Source organism: Chiloscyllium plagiosum, unplaced genomic scaffold, assembly GCF_037043375.1.
Source record: "Chiloscyllium plagiosum isolate Xiang-an unplaced genomic scaffold, Cpla_swu_hap1 HiC_scaffold_46, whole genome shotgun sequence".
Classification (NCBI taxonomy): Eukaryota; Metazoa; Chordata; class Chondrichthyes; order Orectolobiformes; family Hemiscylliidae; genus Chiloscyllium; species Chiloscyllium plagiosum.
Genome location: NW_028270184.1, coordinates 60,912,637 through 60,935,630, shown reverse-complemented (window position 1 = coordinate 60,935,630; position 22,994 = coordinate 60,912,637).

Genomic DNA, 22,994 nt, shown 5'->3' with positions numbered 1-22,994 from the left:
GGGATTTTAACTTTCTAAACCTAGACTGGGACTGCCATAATGTTCACAGCTTGGATGGGAGGAATTTGTTCAGCGTGTTCAAGAAAACTGTCTCAGTCAGTATGTAACTGTTCTGACTGGAGAAAGGGATGAAACCTGACCTCCCTTCGGGAAACAAGGGAGAGAAAGGGGCTGAAGTGTTTGTGGGGGAGCACTTTGGCAAAGTCACCACAATTATATTAATTTGAAAATAGCAATGGAAAAGGACAGGCCTGGTCCACAAGTTAAAGATCGAAACTGGCCTTGCCCCAGTCCAGAAGGTATTAGGCAAAACTGTCAACAAGTTGAATCGTGGAGGCTATTTGCAAGTAAAGGGAAGTCGGGCAAGTGGGATTCTTTTAAAAGAGAGATTAAGTAAGATTTCAGGGGCAGCATATTCCTGTTACTGTGAAGGACAATGCTGACGCAAGTGGGAAACACCGGATGCTCTCTGCTCTATGCATGTTGAGTGATCTTACCTCACTGCAGGATTTATTGAAGGCTCCAGATCTCCCTGCTCTTTGTCTCTCTCGTTGACTAACCATTTTCAATGTGGTGATGGATGGGACATCCGGCAACTGGGAAATCTATTGAGTCAGGAACTTCCTGAGTACCTACAGGAGACAGAGAAATAGACTGAATGGGAGCTTAGACTGATGCAGTGAGGGTTACGCATGGAGAATAGTACTGTTTCCTACAGAGATCTGGAAAATCCCAGTGTCCATCCCTGGCCTGTGCTGCTGCGTCTCTCTGGAGTGCAGAATTCTGCGGGCTCAGGATCTGGAGTAACTGCAAGAGTGAGAGACGCTGACAGAGGCAGCAATTAGACCCACACAGTAAGAGATAACACATGGAGAGAGACTGAGTGATATCACCAGAGTGCTGGAAGGTATCAGGATCAAACAATCATGAAGGAAAACAGGTTTAGCTTCATGATACACTGGTATCAGTGTTCAGGGATAAATAGCCTGTGAGCAGACAAAGTAACGGCCTAGTGATGTTGTTGCTAGAGCATGTATCCCAAATCTCAGCTAAAGTTCAGGAGAGGCAGGTTTGAACCACATCATCTGAAATGGTGGAATTTGAAATAAATTATTTAAAAAATAGTAATTGAAAATCTTTAAATCCAAACACTGATGTACAATAAATCCAAACACTCGCCATTCAGAGAAGGACATCTGCCCATCCTCACGTGGTCTGCACGACATACCCACAGCAAAGTGTTTGCCTCCGAATTACCCTCTGAAATGGCCTAGCAAGTTACCCAGCGTAAGGGCAGCTAGGGCTGGGCAAGAAAGGCTGGTCAGCCAGAGATACCCACAGCCCGTACCTGGTTTTAAAAAATCAATTAGGATGGTCCCAGTGCAACTCAGCTGGGACCAGTGTCCTGGCCAATCATGTCGGTAGGTTTATGGACAGGGCTTTAAACTGACAGAGGGTTCAGGTGAAGGGAGGTTTCCAAATCCAAATAGAAAAGGTGACGCATGTGAACAGCACGGATTGTAGCTGAAGACAAGCAGAAAGGAACAGGAAGGGACAAATTTTAACTTTACTGTACATTAGTGAATCGATTTGTGACAGGAAATTTTGGGAAAGAGTAAATTATGATTTTTTTGGAATGGACAAAGTCTCTGCAACAAGGTAGACTAATTTGTGACACAGAGATGAAAGAGATTTCGACACCAGGGAGACGTGGTTACCGGGCGAACAAAATTTGGAACATAAATATTCAATGTTTCACAACCATGCGGAAATTCAGTCAAAATGGGCAACACGAACAATAATGGAGAACAAAGCCATTACAGAGAAAGCATTTGGCCGCAGATCATGAAGTAGATCAGTCTGCACGTAAATTCTGGCTACTACTTGCCAAGGACACAAGCGGCAGAACAGTTTTAGCCACCGAACAGCATTTCATTGCTCATCACTGCATTAAAGAGGAACTCATTGGAATTTTCAATAAAGGCATTGTGATAATTTAGTGAAACTTCAATATTCATATAATCTTGATAATCACAATGACAAGAGTGATATTATGAGAGGAGATTATAGATTTTCTTTCAGTGCTTCTTTGAATAACACATTGTGCAACTAGTCCCTCACTGGCTAAGGATATAAATATCTCAGAGCGACCGTGTGTCATGAAACTTAGTGAGTAATGTCACCTGGGGAGATCCCCTGGGAAATTGGGTAAAGTACTGTTTAAAGAAATATGAAGTTTTAAATTGAATCACAGAAAGGGCAAGTTACATCTAGAAACAAAAACAGCCACTGACATGAGTTTGGGAGGAGAACTGACCAAGGTGAACAGGCTAAACAGACTAAAACGTGTGTCTGTAAGTGGATAATGGAAAAATATTTTGAAGGAACAGTGTAAAACACTCAACAAAAGAACGATCCATTGAAACAGACAAAACCTCAGCAAGAAATTCCCACCCATCCCTCACTCAGGACAAAATGGATCATGTCATATTATGAGGCTGAGACGATTACCACAAATTACTTAAAATCCTGAAATGAGAGAGTTTAAGCAGTAAGTGTTAAAGGAATTGCAAAGGGTCTGCTAGCAGGGGGAAGGGCAATGGAAATAGGAATCACTGTCAGGGTTTAATGACGTGATATTAACAGGGAGAGGTGAAGGTGCTGGAGGTGGTGAGAGTGTTACAGAGAGTGGTCCGGGCCTGAACAGTGTTACAAAGCCAGTATGAATTGCTGCAGCTGGAGGGGTTTGCAGGGGTAGGGAAGGACATATGTATTTTTATTTATTCATTCATGGGATGAGGGTGTTACTGATTGGACCGGCATTCTTTGCTCCACTGGTAATTACCCAGAGTGTAGCACAGAGTCAGCCATATTGCTGTGGGTCTGGATTCACATGTTGGCAAGACCATGTCAGAATGTCGGATGTTCTTCCCTAAAGGAACTAAGTGAACCTGATGAGTTCTTCCGACTGATCAACAATGCTTTTATGGAGGCCACACCAACGTCTTGTATGAAGGTAACCATCCAAAACACCAGCTTCACCAGCCTGTCTAACAATGTCGCCACTTTCAAGGAACTGTGTACCTGGATCCCTGGGTCACTGACTGGCAACATTACCCAGGGCCCGAACATTAACTGTACAAGTCCCACCCTGGTTTGTTTCACCAAAATGAAACACTTCACATTTATCTAAATAAACTCCATGTGCTATTCTTCAGCCCACTATCCCAGCAGTATTGTCCATCCTGTTGTTTCATAGATAACCCTCTTCACTGTCCACTCTGCCACCATTTCAGTGTTACCCAAAAAAACTTACTTACCAGGAAACCAATATTCCCATCCAAACCATTTATCCAAATGACAAACAACAGTGGACCCACGACACCACTGGTCACATGCCTCCAGTCAGGAAAACAACATGTCTGCCATCACCCTCTGTCTCCTACCATCAATCCAATTTTGTATCCAGTTCCTTCGCTTCTAATGAATGCCATATCTTTTTACATTGATCTGGGATTTTTACCCAGTTTATCACACGGAACGTAGAACACAGAACAGTACAGTACAACACCCTTCGGCCATGATGCCATGCCAACCTTTTATCAGTCTGTAAGATCGAACTAACCTACATACCCTTCATTTTACTGCCATCCATGTGCCTATCCAAGAGTCTATGAAATGTCCCTCTTGTATCTGACTCTCCTACCACCGGTGGTAGTTCATTCCAACCACGCAACACACTTTGTTTAAAGAACCCATCTCTGAAGATTCTCCTTACCCATCCACTAATTACCTTAAAATTATCTATGCCCACATACAATAGCCATTCATGCCATGGTTTAAAGAGGTCTCTCACTATTCACTCTATCTGTGTCTCACGTCACCTTTTTCACTTCTACAAAGTCGCCCCGCACCCTTCTTCACTTCAATGACAAAAGGCTTACCTCCCTCAACCTTTCTTCATAAGACATGCTCTCCAGCACAGGCAGCATTCTGGTAAATCTCCACTTTACCCTCCCTAAAGCGTCCACTGCATTCCTGTAATGAGGGGACTAGACCTGAACACAATATTCCATGTGGAGTCTAACCATGGCTCTATAGAGCTGCAGCATAACCTCACAGCTTGAAAACCCAATCCCCCAGCAATTGAAAGCCAACACAACATATTCCTCCAAAGAAAGAGCTTGGGTGGCAACTTTGAGAGACCCAAGATCTCTTTGTTACACAACACTACCAAGTATTCTGCCTTTAACCCTGCATTCTGCATTCAAGTTCGACCTTTCAAAATGAATCATTTCACACTTTTCCAGATTGAACTCCATCTGCCACTTCTCAGCCCAGTTCCTCATCCTATCAATATCCTGCTATAATCGGCAACCGACCTCCACACTATCCACCGCTCCAGCAACCTCCATGTCATTGGCAAAATTACAAATCCATTCTTCCACAACCACATCCAAGTCCGTTTATAAATAAATCACAAAGAGCAGAGTTCCTGCAACCGATCCCTGCAGAACACCACTGGTCACCAAGCTCCATGCTGAATGTTTCCCATCTATCATCACCCTCTGTCTTCTATGGGCCAGGAATTCTTTTTCCAGACAGACAGGTTTCCCTATATCCCATGCCTCTGTATTTTTTTTAATGAGCCATAACGGTTTTTTGTCACACTCTCGAATGATTCAATAAGATTTGTGAGGGAGAGACCTGTCCCTTACAAAGCCATGCTGACTATCTCGAATCAAACTATGGTTTTCTACGGAGTCATAAGTCCACTCTTTCAGAGTCCTCTCCAATAATCTGCACACCACAGACATAAGAACGTGAGGTCTGTAATTCCCAGAATTTTCCCTATTCCCTTTCTTGAACAAGGGAGTAACATTTGCCACCCTCAAATCATGTGGTACGACTTCGGTGGACAGTGTGGGTGCAAAGGTAATTTCCAATGGCGCAGCAATCCATTCCCTCGCTTTGTGCAGTAACTTTGGGCACATCCCGTCTGGTCCAATAGACTTATCTATCTTTATATTTTACACAATTCTCAGCATATCCTCCTTCTTAACATCCACCTGTTCACATATATCAGTCCCTTTCACGCTGTCCTCACAAATAACAAGGTCCCTCTCAGTAGCACAGTATGCATTAAAGACCTCCCCTACCTCCTATGACTACAGGCACAAGTTCCCTCAGCTATCCCAGATCGGTCCTACCCTCACTCTGACCATCCTCTTGTTCCTCACATAAGTGGAGAATGCCTTACGGTTTTCCTTTATCCTTCCCAACAAAGCTTTTTCATGTCTAGCTGTCCGAAGTCCATTCTTCAGTTCCTTCCTGGCTACCTTCAGTGAGGAACCAGAGTGTGGAAACAGGCCATTTGGCCCAACAACTCCATCGGTGAGGGAATACGTTTGGGCGGGATGCTCATCAGAGAGTCCATACGGACCCTCTGAATAACATCCCTCCCAAAATTATTCCCCCACCTATTACTGTCCATTTATCCTAACTAACGTGTCAATCCTGCACATCTCTGAACACTATGGGTAATTTACCATTTGCAAGGTTTGTGAAGGTTTGAAGCCCAGGTTAAGATTTAGGATGTAGGTTTGCTCGCTGAGCAGTAGGTTTGATATCCAGACGTTTCGTTACCTGACTAGGTAACATCATCAGTGGCGACCTCCAAGTGAAGCGAAGCTGTTGTCTCCTGCTTTCTGTTTATATCTTTCTCCTGGATGGGGTTCCTGGAGTTTAGATTAGATTAGTTTACATTACAGTGTGGAAACAGGCCCTTCGGCCCAACAAGTCCACACCGACCCGCCGAAGCGTAACCCACCCATACGTTTACCCCTTACCTAACACTACGGGCAATTTAGCACGGCCAATTCACCTGACCTGCACGTCTTTGGACTGTGGGAGGAAACCGGAGCACCCGGAGGAAACCCAAACAGACATGGGGAGAACGTGCAAACTCCACACAGTCAGTCGCCTGAGTCGAGAATTGAACCCGGGTCTCTGGCGCTGTGAGGCAGCAGTGCTAACCACTGTGCCACCGTGCCGCCCATAATGGTGATGTCATTTCCTGTTCGTTTTCTGAGGGGTTGATAGATGGCATCTAGATCTCTGTGTTTGTTTATGGCGTTGTGTTGGAGTGCCAGGCCTCCAGGAATTCTCTGGCATGCCTTTGCTTAGCCTGTCCTAGGATAGATGTGTTTTCCCAGTCGTAATGGTGGCTTTTTTCATCCTTGTGTAGGGCTATGAGGGAGAGAGGGTCGTGTATTTTTGTGGCTATCTGGTGTCAGTGTATCCTGGTGGCTAACGTTCTTCCTGTATGTCCTTTGTAGTGTTTGTCTCAGTGAGGACCAGTACAGCAGAGGGTAAAGCAGGACCCTCACAAGATGGTGGGATTGAAGCTTTGAATGTCTCTGCTCCTTGCCCAGCGTTGTATCTATGTCCTATATCTGTCAGCCATATTTCCGTTATGGCTGAAATATCCCTGTCCCCAGTGCCAAACCATGCTCGGAGCTCATCTGCCTTACCAGCCAGGCCTCATGCGTTGTCAGTCAGCCAATCTACCCCCCCCACCCCCAGCCACCACCAACGAAGGGATACTGATGTCCCTCTGGTTCAAGTCCAACCCGCCCCGCCTTTGACAGGCCACCTCTACCCCAGAGGAGATCCCAAAGAACTGAAAACCCTGCCCCCGACATCCTGCTCCTCAGCCACACATCCATCCGGCCTATCTTTTTATTTCTATCCTCACAGGCACGTGGCACTGGGAGTAGTCTTGAGATCACTACCCTTAAGGTCCTGCCTTTCAAAGTCTTACCTAACGCCTGATATGCATTTCACAGGATCCCATCCCTTTGTCTACCTCTCTCATGTGGACCGATGTGCTGTTCACCCTGCCCTTCAGAATGTTCAGTAACCGCTCAGAGACCTCCTTGACCCTCGCACCCGGAAGGCAGCACACCATCTGGGGTCACTGCTGCAGCCACACAGCCTCCTGTCTGCCCCACTCACAAGTGAGTCTCCTATAATGAGACAGGATATGGCAAACAGAGACAAGGCTGAACTACCTGCAGTTAGGGCTATATTTGGAAAGTGGAGTATGTGAAAGTGATACAGTGAGGATCCATGGCCAGAGTGTTAGTAAAGTGGGAATGACAAAGGCAGCAATCCAGTGAATACTGATCAAGTGATATCGTGATTTTGATAGACAAAATGCTGTTCAATAAAAGCAGGTGAAGCTCTTTACGAGTATAGAAAGGGTAAGGGGTCCTTCAGAATGAGAGGCGAGCAATGGGCATGAAATATACTTGACAGACAGTATTAAGGAAAAGTTACAAGATATTTTATAACTACAGTCAGAGACAGAGGATTCCCAGCTAAAGAGTGCAACCTGTTAGAAACCAAAGGGATAATCTGGGCATGGAGCCAGAGGAAGTAGGTGAAGCCTTAAATGAGTACTTCCCATCTATATTCAGACAGAAGAAAGACATTGTAGACGCGGATTTCTGTTGAGATGGTGAGGTTCGGGAATATGTTAAGATCAATAAGGAGGAGGTATTAAATGTTTTCACAGGCATAAAGTTGGAGAACCTCCCAGTGCCCAATGAAATGTATCCCTGGCTGCTATGGGAGGTAAAAAAAGGAGATTGCTGGGGCCCAGCTGGATATACTTAACACTTTGCTGTCCACAGGTGAAGTGCCAAATGACTGGAGGATCGCAAATATGGTTCCTTTGTTCAAGAAGGGCAGCAGGGATAGGCAAGATAATTACAGAGCAGATAGTCTGACAGCAAGGGGAGGCAAATTATTGGAAACAATTCTGAGGGACAGGATGAGGCAATGATTGGAAAGGCAGGAAATAACTAGGGATACTCAGCACGGATTTGATGCAGGAAGATCCTGTCTGATGAATTCAGCTGAGTTTTCTTTGAAATCACGATGAGGGCTGTGCAGATGATGTGGGTTCCTTGGAGTTCACTATGGCCTTTGACAAGGTCCCACATGGAAGGCTGGTCCAACACATCAATGGAATCCAAGGCAAGTTGGCAAATTGGATCCACAACTGTTGGAGGGTTGTTTTTTATTTCAAATTCTTTCACCAGTGGGTTTACCACAGGGATCTGTGCAGGAAACATTGCTGTTTGTATGTACATTAATACCTTGGATGTGAAAGCAGAAGGAATCATTATTAGAAAGAAGGAGAAAGAAGGAGATATTAGAAAGAAGGAGAAAGAAGGAGCACAAGTTTATCCAGTGGGGTTGTTCATGAGTATTTTAACCAAACACTTCACACAATGATCTGATCAGTATTTCAAACAGTCACTAGGAATTGGAACCGCAGAAAACTTCTCCAATGAAACGAACCTTGCATCCTTCCACAAATTTCAGCTTTGTGTGAATCATACAACGATTCATCATCCAGCGGGATCACTGACTTGCCAACTGTATAAGGTCCACCAACTTTCTTCAGCAATCACAGCTTCTGTACACAGCCACCTGTGCTGTGCTCAGTGTCATTTGTTGCACCCAGGCCACAGCACATTTCTTCTTCCTGAGTTTCGGAGCCTTGTGCCTGATCTGTCTGATCTGCTAATAAACGTTTCCTATCACTTCAGCCCATCTCCTCACAATTCTAAAGTTATGAATAAAATAGGGCGTCAGACCAAATGTTAGACAAAGTGGACGTATGCCACTCAGCCCATCGAGTCTGCCCCACCATTCAAAAAACTCATGGTTGATCTGATAATCTTCAACTCGATTCTGCTCACTTACCTCGACAAGGTTTCATCATCTTTCCGGTTAACTATCTGGCACAGTTTGAAAATACCCAACAACTCAACCTCAGCAGTGTGTGCCGCAAAAATGCCACAGACATTCTGACCCCGAGCAAAGAAATTACTCATCATTTCTGAATTAAATAGGCAATATCTAATTCTGTGTTCATGTCGATTGGTGCTCTCCTCAAACCTGCTTGTATCTACCCTGTCAAGCTCCAATGAATTTTGAACGTTTATAAATGTTATTATGTGATTATAGAGCTCCCCTCCACCTCCTTTGTTTCAAGGATAATAATCCCAGCCGAACCAATCATTCCACGAAGCTCCATTTTATACAGAGTTAGCAACACATTTGTAAATCTCTGCTGTCCCTTACAGCGTCCTTACATATTATTAAGACAGGTGGAGAAATTTTGACGAGGAAACGAGTTGAAATTTCAGGCGCAGATGGGAATTGGAACTTGAAATCAGAAACCGATTGGAATCGGGTTGATCCACAGAAGGACCAAATGCAGCAATGATAACTCTGACAAATGAGAATCTAATCATATTCGATTGAAATTCAATGGCTTCATTGTAACTGAATTCCTCAGTGTGATCGCCCTGGGAGCTAGTATTTCAGAGGAATGGAACCTGACCGCCCATATAAAGAAGTTGACTACAATAACATGTCCGTCGGTCGACTTTGTTTGATTATTAACTCAACTCTTGTCTCCGTGAAGCCTATGTTGTTCGCAACGCACAAATTAGATGTTTAACAGAACTCTCTCCATTTGACTAGGTGGGTGCAGCTTCAATACCACTGAGGGAACTGGACACCCTCCACGACAATGCAGTCACTTAACTGTACATTCTTCAATACCTGAATATTTATTCCCTTAACTGCTAAGGCACAATTGCAGCAGAGTGCACCACCTAGAAGATTCACTGGAGTAACTCATCCAGGTTTTGTTGACAGAACCTTCAATGGTCAAAAACTTTACCGACTATAATACAAGGTTGAGATGCACTGAAACGTCACCGTTTGCAAATTACCCTCCAAGGAACATACCAGCATGACTTGGAGGGAAACCCGTGGTAAATTTATTGAGTGGTGAAGCGGTCTTGATGGGCAAAGAGTTATACTTCAGCCCTCCCTCTTTTATCATACAATTTCTTTTAAAAAATGACTATTGCATTGACCAGACGTGTACACATTCCTTTAGTTGTTTCCTAAACTGGCGCTTGCTAAAGATCGAATATCATCCTCAGCCTGTGGTCAACAATAGAAAATAGCTAAAAACCCTTTCGAACAACTGATCTCCCTGTCCAACAATTACATTCTCCATTTTCCCTTTCTACCTGATTGTTACATCACTGCGGTCCCTGACATTATTCATCATAGTCAACTACACAACTTCTAAAACATGACTCCGACAACTAAGTTTGAATTATTGATCAACATCAGGAAACAGTGGTACTCCACTGGAAACAGGCATCCAAACATGGTTCATTTTTGGATGGGATGAATACCTGAAATAACAGCAGTATCGGACCCTTGCTGTCATTTGTAAACCTGATGGTGACTCTGCAGGTTGGTCTCCTGACTGATTCTTTCTCACATATGGGAGTGGTGAATGACCTGTCCAAATTGTGACTGAGCAAGTGAGTTTACACTTCAGCGGGCAATTGAATCCCTTCCTGCAGACCCCGCCCACATGGACCTGACTTCATTGCGGCGTGGGTAGCATTGTGTCTGTTTAGTTTGGATAAGCAGTTGAATTTGAGTCCACGCTGAGACGACTCCCAATTATCCCCCTCATCCATGTTTTTTTTAATACTTCCTTATTCTCCCACGGAGTGTGACCATCATAGTCTGAACAGCACTTGCTGTTCATCCTTAACTCTCCTTGACCTAAGTCAGAGGGAATTTATGGGTGAACCGTACTATTGTGCGGCTGGAGTCATATATTGGCAGGTCTCGTTAAGGACGGCAGATTTCCCTTTTGAAGGGAAATGAATTAATGTTTTTTCAGCAATCTAAAACTTTTTGTCACTCTTCCTCTGAGCGGGTTTATATGCCAGATTTTATTCATCAAATCTAATTACCTGCAGCTGCCATGCTCCATTCTCCAAGGGTAGCTAGCCCAAATATCGCCATTACATTTGCGGATGACACGAAGATTGGTGGAGTAGCAGAAATCATAGGGGACTCTCAAAGAATGAAGGATAATATAGATAGACAGGAGAGTTGAGCGGAGAATTGGCAAATGGAGTTGAATCCAAGCAAATATGAGGTAATGCATTTTGGGAAGTCTAATTCTCCAGCCAAATATACTGTAAACGGAAGAGCATTGGGTAAGGTTGATGAGCAGAGTTCAAGTCCTTTGTACCCTGAAGGTGGCTACACAAGTGGTTCGAGTGGACAAGACGGCATATAGCATGCTTGCTTTCTCTGGACGGGGTATTGAGTATAATAGCTGGCTGGTCAAGCTAAAATTGTAAAAAATTTTGTTTCAATCGCATTTAGAATGTTGTGTACTGTTCTGGTCGCCAAATTACCAAAACAATGTGCAGGTTAGTGAAAGAGTGCAGGGAAAGTTTATGAGAATGTTGCCTGGTACAGAAGGTGCTAGCTCTGAGGAGAGGTTAAGTAGGTTACGTTTGTTTTCACTAAACAAAATGAGATTGAGTGGGACCTTATTGACGTCTACAAAATCATGAAGGGTATAGCCAGGGAGGATGGAGATAAGCTTTTTCCCAAGGTGAGGCATTCAATAATGAGATGTCACGCGTTCAAGGTGAGAGGTGAAAAGTTTAAGAGAGATCGACGTTGGAAGTATTTTACACAGAAGGTGCTAGGTACCTGGATAGAGTTGCCCGCAGAGGTAGTAGAGGCAAGCTCAGTAGATTCATTTCAGGTGCGTCTGGACAGATGCATGAGTAGGTGGGGTGCAGAAGGATACAGATGGTTTGGAATTTGGAAATAGGTTTAGACAGTGGATCAGCTCAGGCTTCGGCGTCCAAAGGGTCTGTTCTTGGGCTGTAATTTTTCTGTGTTCTCTGTTCTTCTGTGTTCACTACACTACCAACTTCATGCTACATTGCTACATCTCAGAGAATGACATTGTCAATTCCAATTATCACAGAGGGAATGAGAATATGACATGTGGCTGTGTCGGAATGAATATGATATACGCTGAATTGGAGTGTTTACTGGAGCTAGAGGCTGATGTGGAGACGATGTGATCAAAAGCAGTTCTTACTGTCAAAGTAAGAAAACAGCGCATTGTTAAGGAACATTTCAGAGAATGCTTTCAATTCATCGACCTCCCGCTTAAGGCTCCAGCACGCTTCCGCTGAGCCAATCTGCAATGCGGGTTAATGCTGCTGTTGCATCTTAATAATCTAATAAACGGAGACAAATATGCCCTTCCTCCCCGCCTTTGACCAGGACCCCTCCCAGCTTTGGAATGTCATGCGCCTCTGTAACATCATAGAAGAACCACGTCCTCACTTTCAAACCAATCATTTCATTTCGATACCGTGGTTGTGAGATCATTTCTCATGGAGCAGCTTTTACAACATGGACATAGATTATTGGAACATCAGGCTCAGGAAAAGGACACAGGGTAGCAGTGAGGAAAAGAAAATTTATTTAAAGAACATCTTTCTGTGGACTTCTACATCATTTATTTTACTTACTCATTTGGCTCTATCTAGTCTATTGTGTGCAGTTCTGCAATTCGAATGATACCATGGATATGATAGCACTGGAAATGAAGCTGGACAGATTTACCGGGATATTGTCTGGGTAGAAGAGTTTTAGTTATGAAGAAAAATTGGATAGTCTGGAGATGTTTTTCTTACAGCAGAAGAAATTGAGAGGAGACATGTTTGAGATGTACAAAATAATCAGGAATATGGATGGTGTAGACTGAAATAAACGTTTCTCTTTGATGGTGAGGTCGATCACGGGGGGAGGGGAGGGTGGCATAGACTTAAGGATAGAAGAGGAAAGATTTGAGTGAACGCGCAGAGAAATGTTTTGAAACAGCGGTTGGTTGAAATCTGGAAATCAGTGCATGCAAAAGTTGGAGAGGCAGAAATCCTCAAAACTTTCAGAAGTATTCAGATGTGAATTTTGTGATGCCAAGACAGACGAGTTTATAGGCCAAGTGATTTAAAAAAGTGTTCGGATAGTTAAGCGAATGTCAATTTCCAGTAATACTAAATAGGCTTCTTTTTACATAAAAATTCCTGGATAGCACCACCGCCGTTGCTGCGTGAGATCAGGTTCAATTCTCTTCCAGGATGGCTCAGTTGGTAGAACTGCACCTTTCCACGCCAGAAACTCGCCTTCGATTCCAGACTTGTGTGACTGACTGTGTGGAATTTGCACTCTCATGCTCTCTCTCTCCCTTGTGGGTTTCCTCTGGCTTCTCCGATTCCTTCCCACAGTGCAAAGGTGTGCAATTCAGGTCAATGGCAAACAAAATCTGAATGGACTGTAAGTGTTGTAAATCAGAGACAAAAGTCAGAATTGTAGCTCGGGGAGAACAGAATGACCATTTCGGGTCAACAGACCCTTCCTCGGAACTGTTTTTAATTTGCAATGTTAACACTGATTTCTCTCCACTGATGCTGCCTGACTCGCTGAGCTTTTGGAACAATTTCTATTTTTGTAGGTGGATCATAAATGCGGATTTAAAAAGATTGAGTGGGGGAGTGTCAATCTCTTCCACGGCACACTGCAGACTCAACTGGCCAAATGGTTTCTGTATGCACTGTGTCTAATTCCATTAACTCTGTATCTATAAGTCTTTGTCCTTTTTTTAGTCTTTGTTTTTCACATCTCTCCTGTCATGTGAATTGCAGAACAGGACAATCGACGTATCGGGGATAAGCCACCAACAAACCGTTACCACCTGACGCCTGGAAGATGAACGCCTCATATTCTGCCTTGGGACCCTGCAACCACACGGGAAAAATGTGGATTTCAACGGCTCCTCATTTCCCTTCCCCCCACATTATTAGAGTCTGAAGCATCCAACTCTGCATCACCCTCCGGACCCATACATCTCTCCCCCTTTGACATATCACCTCCTCCCATGCCTCGATCCACCATTCGCTTTCCCAGCTACCTTGCACCCAACTCCAACCCCCTCCCATTTATCGCCCAGCCCCCACCCACAAGACTCATTCCTGAAGAAAGACTTATGCCAGAAACGTCGATTCTCCAGCTCCTCGGATACTGCCTGACCTGCTGTTCTCTTCCAGCACGACACTATCGCCATGTCGAAGATAGACGATCTCAGCTCAGACTCGTTACTTGAGAGCGGAGAAAGCTGAATGAGGAAGTGATTAAGGTGAATATTAAGGGGATAGATATGTGTGATGGGAATAAACTTCTAATGGGAAGAATTAACAACCGGGGACCTCTGTCAAACGCAAGTGAGAAGATGTTCAGAGGAGATATAGGAAGAACGTTTTCACTCTGAGAGTGTTGTTTATTTGGAATTCACTGTTTGAACGTGTGGTAAAGCTGTGCGTCAGGAGTATTTAGCCGAATACTTGAGAAGTTAGAGCGCACATGGATAAGGACCAGGTACTGGAAAGTGGGGTGAAGTTAAATACATGTCTGATGAAAGAACCGAACACTGTACAGAAAATACAGAGCATGAAAGCATGGGAAGGGTAAAGACATGGAAACTACTGGCGATCTGTTACAAGAGGATGCAGAATGTTACACTCGTCAAAAAGGTCACTGGGGCAGGATGGGGCCATTGTGGCAGGATAGGAAACGAATAGTGGAATGCTCCTACACCAATTAGCAGAGTCAGACTAGGCTGAAGGTTACAATGTCAGACTGAGATAAAAGTAATTAGTAATGTCACCCTTGCCTACTCAATATCATCATGGCAGTTTGGGACAAGTCGTGACAATACATACTTAGGACATGACTTTAAATAAATAATTGATAGTACAGTCAGACTGCTTGAGACGCTTGTAAATGGAAAGATATGACATTAAATATCTAATCAGTAGTTAGTAGAGTCAGCTTGGGACAGGAAAACATTGTGATAGATGGGGTAGCTAAATATCTAATCATGACAGGTTAGTCTGGGATGGAAGTTCATTGTAGCACAGGTGGCAGTAGAATTCCTAATGGTGACAGTAGAATAATATTAAGTAGAATTATGAAAAACCATAGTGGCAGAAGTAGAACGATAATGGGAACCAACACTATTGGCTTATTGTATAGCTGGAATGAGGTAATTCTGACGAACACAGTTGTCATTCTGATAGGCTAACAAAACATGATTAAAGAAAAGGTATAAAGTGATGGAGTTTCATTCAGATACATGCGACTGCTGCACTTTGGGAAAGCAAATCTTAGCAGGACTTATACACTGAATGGAAAGGTCCGAGGCAGTGTGGCTGAACAAAGAGACCTGGGAGTGCAGGTTCATGTCTCGTTGAAAGTGGACATAGAACATAGAACATAGAACAATACAGCACAGAACAGGCCCTTCGGCCCACGAAGTTGTGCCGAACTTCTAACCTAGATTAAGTACCCATCCATGTACCTATCCAAATGCCGCTTAAAGGTCGCCAATGATTCCGACTCTACCACTCCCACGGGCAGCGCATTCCATGCCCCCACCACTCTCTGGGTAAAGAACCCACCCCTGACATCTCCCCTATACCTTCCACCCTTCACCTTAAAAGTCGCAGGTAGATAAGGTAGTGAAGAAGGCGTTTGGTATGCTTTCCTTTTTTGGCCAGAGTGTTGAGTACAGGAGTTGGGAGGCCATGTTCCGGCTGTACAGGACATTGGTTAGGCTACTATTTGAATATTGCGTGTAATTCTGGTCTCCTTCCTACCAGAACGAGGTTATGAAACTAGGAAGGGTTCAGAAAGGTTTACAAGAATGTTTCTAGTGTTGGAGAATTTGAGCTACAGGGAGAGGCTGAACAGGCTGGGGTTGTTTTCCCTGGAGCGTCGAAGGCTGAGGGGTGACCTTATAGAGGTTTACAAAATTATGAGGAGCATGGATATCATAAATAGACAAAGTCCTCTACCTGGGTCGGGGAGTTCAGAACTAGAGGGCATAGGTTTAGTTTGAGAGGGGAAAGATAAAGAGACCTAAGTGGCAACGTTTTCACACAGAGTTTGGTACGTGAATGGAATGAGTTGCCAGATGATGTGGTGGAGGCTGGTACAATTGCAACATTTAAGAGGCATGTGGATAGGAAAGGTTTGGAGAAATATGGGCCAGGTGCTGGCAGGTGAGACTAGATTGGGTTGGGATATCTGGTCGGCATGGACAGGTTGGACAGTACGTTCTGTTTCCATGCTGCATATCTCAATGACTCTATGACTCTATGCCATGGACCCTGAGGTTCGGGGGGATTCAAGCATTTGTTTTCTGAATGTCACCCTTTTTGTTTGCAAATAAAAGATCTACTCCTTGAAAAACTCTCCGCATCATCTCGTGATTGTTGACATTTTCTCCACGACAACCGCAACTTTGGGTGCAGTAAAATTGTGGCGAGTGCAGCTCTGTGGCGCAATGAAAAGCGTGTTAGATTTCTACAAGTTTTGTAAATTTGCTATTCAAAGTTTGTGAGTTTGCACCGCACCAGAATTGGAGTTGAATCATTGAGTGTTGTGCTGATTCATCGCCAATTCCTGTCGTCTGCAGTTCTCGTCCCTGCTCCTGACCAGAGGAAAATCCTAATCTTCTTGGTTGTGAGTTATTACGGAATCATGATCAGACCAGAATCAGATGCTCACTCGCAAAACCTGCAAATTTCGTGCAGACACCCACTGTCTCTAAACACATTTCCCTCTAAAGGTTGCACAGAAATGTTCGATTGCTTAAATGTCTTTATCCCGTTATGCGCCATGTTGTTGTGGATGAGCTGGGGAAAGACATTGACGTGTTTGGTCAGCCATGATGATCTCAAACAGCGGGTAGGACAGGTGTTTGGAATAGCCTCCTCCTGTTCCTCTTTTTCTGTGCTGTTTCTTACAGAGGATTTCCAAAATTAACATGATAAGGGCAAGGTGAATCTACACTAGGGAACATCAAAGTCCTCCCCTTTACACCACCGCTCTCAGCCAGAATAGGCAGCTCCTATTGCTGCTTTAGATCAGACAGTGAAGGATTCTATCAGGCGCTCTGTCAGACTGCGTGCTCCTTCACATAGGTTTACAACTGGGTACATGGAGTAAGCAAACGTGTGGATATTGGGATTCAGGGACAGATTTCCACTCTGCTAGGCTGCAGTTCTGGTCACATGAATTTCTGACATGCTCAGACATTCTGTGCATTCGACCTACTTTACGATTTAAACTGTAATTGACTTTTTATTATTACATAACATTCTTACATCTTCAATATTCATGCAAACTGTGCAACGTGTTCTTGGATGTAGGAATGGTGAAGATTATTAATGAATGCAATATGTTTCATGTTACCCGTATGAACTTTCAGAAGGAAGTTGCTGAAGTTTCACTGATTCGAATTCTGTGCCGATTGAAGCTGATTGAAGGAAAAGCCCTGCGATAGCGGCAAGGTAACATTGTCTGTAAACAACGCAGGAACCATCGGAAACCCATTTTTCAATGTTGTCTATGTTTTCACATTTTTTGTGTCCCTTTTGTATCCTTTTCGTGAACCTGATGCTTCAATAATCACATGCTCATGTCAGTTTCACCTTGTCTGCATTAGCTTTAATTTCAGAACCAGAAAGTTCAGGGAAATGAAGCGGGGTGAGTGACTGAGCTACCAGTGGGGCAGCACATCACCACCAAAGATCCCACAGTGTTGTGGTTCAGTGGTTAGTACTGCTGGCTCAACAGGATCAAAGTTCGATTCCAGCCTCTGTGGACTGTCTGTGTAGAGTTTGCACATTCTCCCGTGTCTGCGTGGGTTTTCTCCGGGTGTTCCAGTTTCCTCTTCCAGTCCAAAGATTGTGCAGGTCAGGTGAGTTGGCATTCTAAATTGCCCACAGTGCATTTGTCAGAGGGGAAATGGTTCTGGCTGAGTTACTCTTCGGAGGGTTGGTATGGAGTTTTGGGTCCGAAGGGTCTGTTTCCATACTGTAGGGAATCTAATAATCACAGCAAAAGTAGAGCAGTTGAGTTAAAGTTCCCAAGGTACGTGTAGGTCATGTGACAGTTTCGCTGTCTGCGGCTCCAGAGTGCAATTGGTCAGCGCCGAATACTTAAAGGTGCATAACATGCCAAGGTTATAAGTTCAATGCTTATCTAAAGATGCTGTTACTGACAATGACCAGGGATTATTGAAGCATCAGACTGTAAACAGTTGTAAACAATGTTGTGTAAAGTTGCACTTATTTGAAAACACAAGTTTCTGACGTGGGGAAATGTTTTGCCTTTGTTAAAGATGCCAATTATTAACACAAAATCTGAAAATATTTCCCAGGTGAATATCCATCGTGGATAGAGAAACAGAGGTGAAGTTTCAGCTTGATGACCTTCCTCAAATTGCTGACCCAGCACAGGATGACATCCTGGGAAAGTCTGTATAAATCGTTTAATATCATTCAATTTCCTGCAAGCTGCACAGCTCATTAAATCAATCGAAAGTATTAGATTTATCTCTTTGTGGAGTTTGACTGTTGTCATTAAACCTGGTAAAGGATCTGGGCAAGTAGTTTTGCTGTTGGGAGGAACAAAGGGTCGAACTGGAATCAGGTTGACACTTGACGCAGGATTTTTGAAGCGGAGATAAAAGAGTATTAAATGGACTCACTCCCCTTTCGGTTGATTATGACCAAATGTTCAAGACAACAGATAGCAATGATAATGATGTTTTACATCGACAGGCCAAATCGTGTTCACTAGAAGCACCACAGTGTTACAGATCAGGTGAGTGGGGGAGATGATGATCCTTGTGGAAACCTGAGACAGTGAGAAAATTAATCCCACGCTGTTGATCTCACTTTTCTCATAAACCAGTTAGTCAGCGGACTAAGCTAACCGACATCAATTTAATGTAGAGCTAAACCAAACAGATCAGTGCATTTACGGTATATAATATTTCAAGTTGAATGAGTTGCTGCACCTTCCAACTCCACCATCTCTTCTTATCCTTAACATTTTCAGTTGCAGGTGTTATGTAATTTCTTTCCTATGAATGTTAACCAATTCGATAATGTTTCTATTTTTCATCCCCATCCAGGCAGCCCAGAATTACTGTCACTGTTTAATTCTCCCCATGTCTGCGTGGGTTTCCTCCGCGTGCTCCGGTTTCCTCCCACAGTCCAAAAATGCGCCGGATAGGTGAATTCGCTGTGTTAAATTGCCCGTAGTGTTAGGAGCAAGGGTACATGTAGCGGAATAGGTCTGGGTGGATTGCGCTTCGGCGGGTCAGTTTGGACTTGTTGGGCCGAAGGGCCTGTTTCCAAACTGGAAGTAATCTAATCTAATCTAATCTAATTCACTTCTTGTCTGCCTGCACGCGCTTTTCAAATATTCTTGAATCAGCTCCTAAAATGATTCTATTTCTGAAAATTCATCTCCGAATTCAATAACTCTCAGAATAAAAAATGCCTACACTAAATTTCTTGATTGTGCCCCGATGGGTTTGAAGTTCTCGCCTCTAGTTTCCACTCACCTAAACGATGAAATTTCCCTCGTGTTTACTCTTAACAACTTCACATCAGCTGGATAACCTCTTTTCGCACACAACTAAGTCTTTCCTGATTTCTCCCGAATTATTCCTTATCTATGCCACCATCACTTTCAACCCCCTCTTTTCGTTTCTTGTGGCTTTATCTCCAAGTAAACCTCATTTCCACCGTTTCGAACGACATGGTATCATGGCCGTTTCATTCCTAACGTCTTTATAGTCCAGTAAACATTGCCTGTGTCTTTCATCATCTCTTTATATCGCTGTATATTTCAACGTGAGAAAGGATGCTGGGTCTAATTCAATGCGTGAAAATTCACCTCTAAGTTATGCAATCTTATTACCGACACAGGAAAGGTGGAAGCAATTTCAATTACTGCTCAATAGATTGGTTGCAACAGAATCGGGTCAATTCCCAGTCATATACATGACTGTTCTTATAGATATTTGTTCTCTACGTGTGCTGAAGTAACACAGTGAGAGATCAATTACAATTGCCAGACATACATAAGGGGGCGTATGAAATGCTGAAGTTGTGAGATCAGAGCAGTTTTCATTGACATAGACCATTCACTGTTCGATTCTCAGTCTGAGGAATTAGACAGAGAGCGATTTTGAGCAAAATGTGAGCAGGGACGTTTACCCCATGACGTTACACCAATTTGTGTTGTTACTTTGTTGTTTACCTCATTTGTGTGTTTTGCCTCATTGAGGATTTTGAAGATATCCCCTCTATACAAAAGTTCCGTGCTTTTGCGCCATTATACAAAAGATACAGTACAATAACACCCAACGCTGTTTCAGTCTACTTGTACAGATGTTGACTCCTAGAAACAGCACTGTGCACTCTCCCCGAGACTGGAAAATAATTTGCTACATTCCCACTCTTATGGCTCTTTTCATTACATCGGCTTCTGTTCTTCACAGAATCCGATTCAGCAGATCTTGTCATTGAGTCATTACCTTGTATGTGTTCAGATCATGTGAGCGGAATATCACAGTCCATAACACAGACGTCAGACCATACTCAGGGAACTGTACTCTGCTCTAGATCATTTCATGAACACCAGGAAGAAATATCTATGATCTTCAAACTTTACTAACCTATTTTTCAGAAGAAAGATAAACAGTTTCAGGATTCTGCAATTGTTTTCACACGGACCAAGATTGTAAATGCTGGAACCAGTTGAGACTGTCCCAAATCCATTTTCTCCCCAGCAAGTGTTAAGATGATGGTCTGAATCGGATTCGTCTAAAAAGAAGAATGTTTTTATCCATTGATTTCTGGTTTACGGGCCCACTACGCTCCCGCTGGGCCTCTGTGTTAGCGGTGATCACAGCGGTTTCCCGCAGCCTTCAGCTTTTGTGTAGCAAGTACCTTCGAGGATGACATCAAAAGATATTCGCTGTTACTGTATGATACTCTACCAGTGGAGACAGCTCTATCAATGGAGGCGGCTCAGTCCACTGGGATGGGATAATTTCTGCAGTGTGTCTGCGGATCAGATGCAGTGCAGTTTATCATTCAGATCATACAGAGTGAGAGCGCTCGAAAAGGCCAAGCGAGTTTTCCCCACAGGAGTTTATTGTAGGTGGAACAATACCAGCGGCACCACCCTAACCCAGGAAAGACCTGTCTCAGAAGTCCATTTGGTAAGTTTAATTTTCAGACTCTGGTCACCATGCTCTACGAGCCCTGCAGCCTGTGAGCAATAAGCACAATGAAGTTGGTGATGGATCCCAAAATGAGAGTATAATTCCTCATTAATATCTCCAATAAAATGGGGGTGGGGGGCATTGTCAGAAGGTAGACAAAATCAAATACCAAAGCAGGTAAAAATGCTTGAGTAAAATATTTACAACAGTTTTAGCAGTAGCGTTGGAAGTGCGGTAAGCTTCAACCCATCAAGGAAAAGAAAATCAACAATGACCAAAACATAATTATAATGCTGACACCTTTGCAACTCAATGAAGTCTTTAAACATCTTTTGCAGTTGGCATTAGGTGGTCAGAGGTCGACTCACCCTTGTCAGAGAACATTGGACATAGAACGTACAGCACAGAACAGGCCCTTTTACCCAGGATGTTTAATCCAAATGTAAAATATAGTAACAACCTACACACCCCTCAATTCACTGCTATCCATGTGCAAGTCTAGAAGTCGGTTAAAGGTCCCCAATAACTCTGCTTCCACGACTACCACTGGTAACGCGTTCCATGCATTCACAGCTCTCTGTGTAACACAAAAACAACTTCTGACATCTGCTTTATACCTTCCTCCTAATATCTTCAAACTATAAGGTCTCATATCAGTCAATCTTGCCCTGGGGAAAATTCTCTAGATATTGACTCTATCTATTCCTACCATTATTTTGTAGACATCTATCAGGTCTCCTCTCTTCCTCCTTCTCTCCAAAGAGATGTCCGAGCTTATTTAACCCTTTTTTAATAAGGCAATCCCTCCAGTCCAAGCAGCATCCTTCCTTGTACCCTCTCCCAAGCCTCTGTATCTTTCTTATAGTAGGGCGACCAGAACTGGACACAATATTTCAAGTATTGCCTCACCAGGGACTTGTAGAGCTGCAGCAAAACCTCACGGCTCTTAAACTCTATCCCCCTGTTAATGAAAGCCAAAACACCAAATGCATTCTTAACAACCTTATCCACTTGTATGCCAACTTTGAGGGATCTATGTACTTTCACATCCAAATCCCTCTGTTCCTCCACACTGCCGAGAAGCCTGTCTTTAATCCTATATTCAGCATTCGAGTTCCACCTTCTAACATGCATCACTTCGCATTTATCCAGGTTGAGCTCAGTTGGCCATTTCTCAGCCCAGATCTGCATTCTGTCTATGTCGCGCTGCAGCCTGCAGTAGCCTTTTGTACTATTGCCGACACCTCCAAACTTTGTGTCATCTGCAAATTTCCTAACCCTCCCCTCAACCTTCTTCTCCAAGTCATTTATAAAAACTACAAAGAGCAGAGGCCCAAGTACAGAACGCTGGGAGACCCCCCTCAACACTGTCGTCTCGGCAGAATACTTTTCATCTACAGCCACTCTCTGCCTTCTGTCAGCCAGACAATTCTCTGTATATCTGTTTAATGCCTGGAAACAGAGTGTTGATGGAGGGTTGTCAGTTTATGTCTGATTAATGTCGGTGATAGGGGTGGTGCAGGGTTGTGTGTGTTTTTCTGTATTTATTTGCTTAATGACAGGCGACAGACTGGTGGTGGTCAATGGTTGTGTGTGTGTATTTCTGTGTATATCTGCTCAATGGAAGGATAAAAGGGGTGTGGTGGAGGGTTGTGTGTGTGTGTTTCTGTGTATATCTGTTTAATGGCAGGACATAGGGTTGTCTTGGAGGGGTGTGCGTGTTCCTGCATATATCTGCTCCATAGCAGGAGGCATGTTGTGCATGGAATGTTGTGCTTGTGTGTGTGTTTCTGCGTATATCTATTTAATTGCAGGAGATAGGGTGGTGGTGGAGGATTGTGTATGCATGTGCGTTTTTGTGTATATCTGTTTAAGGACAGTAGGTAGGGTTTTCGTGGAAGTTTGTGCG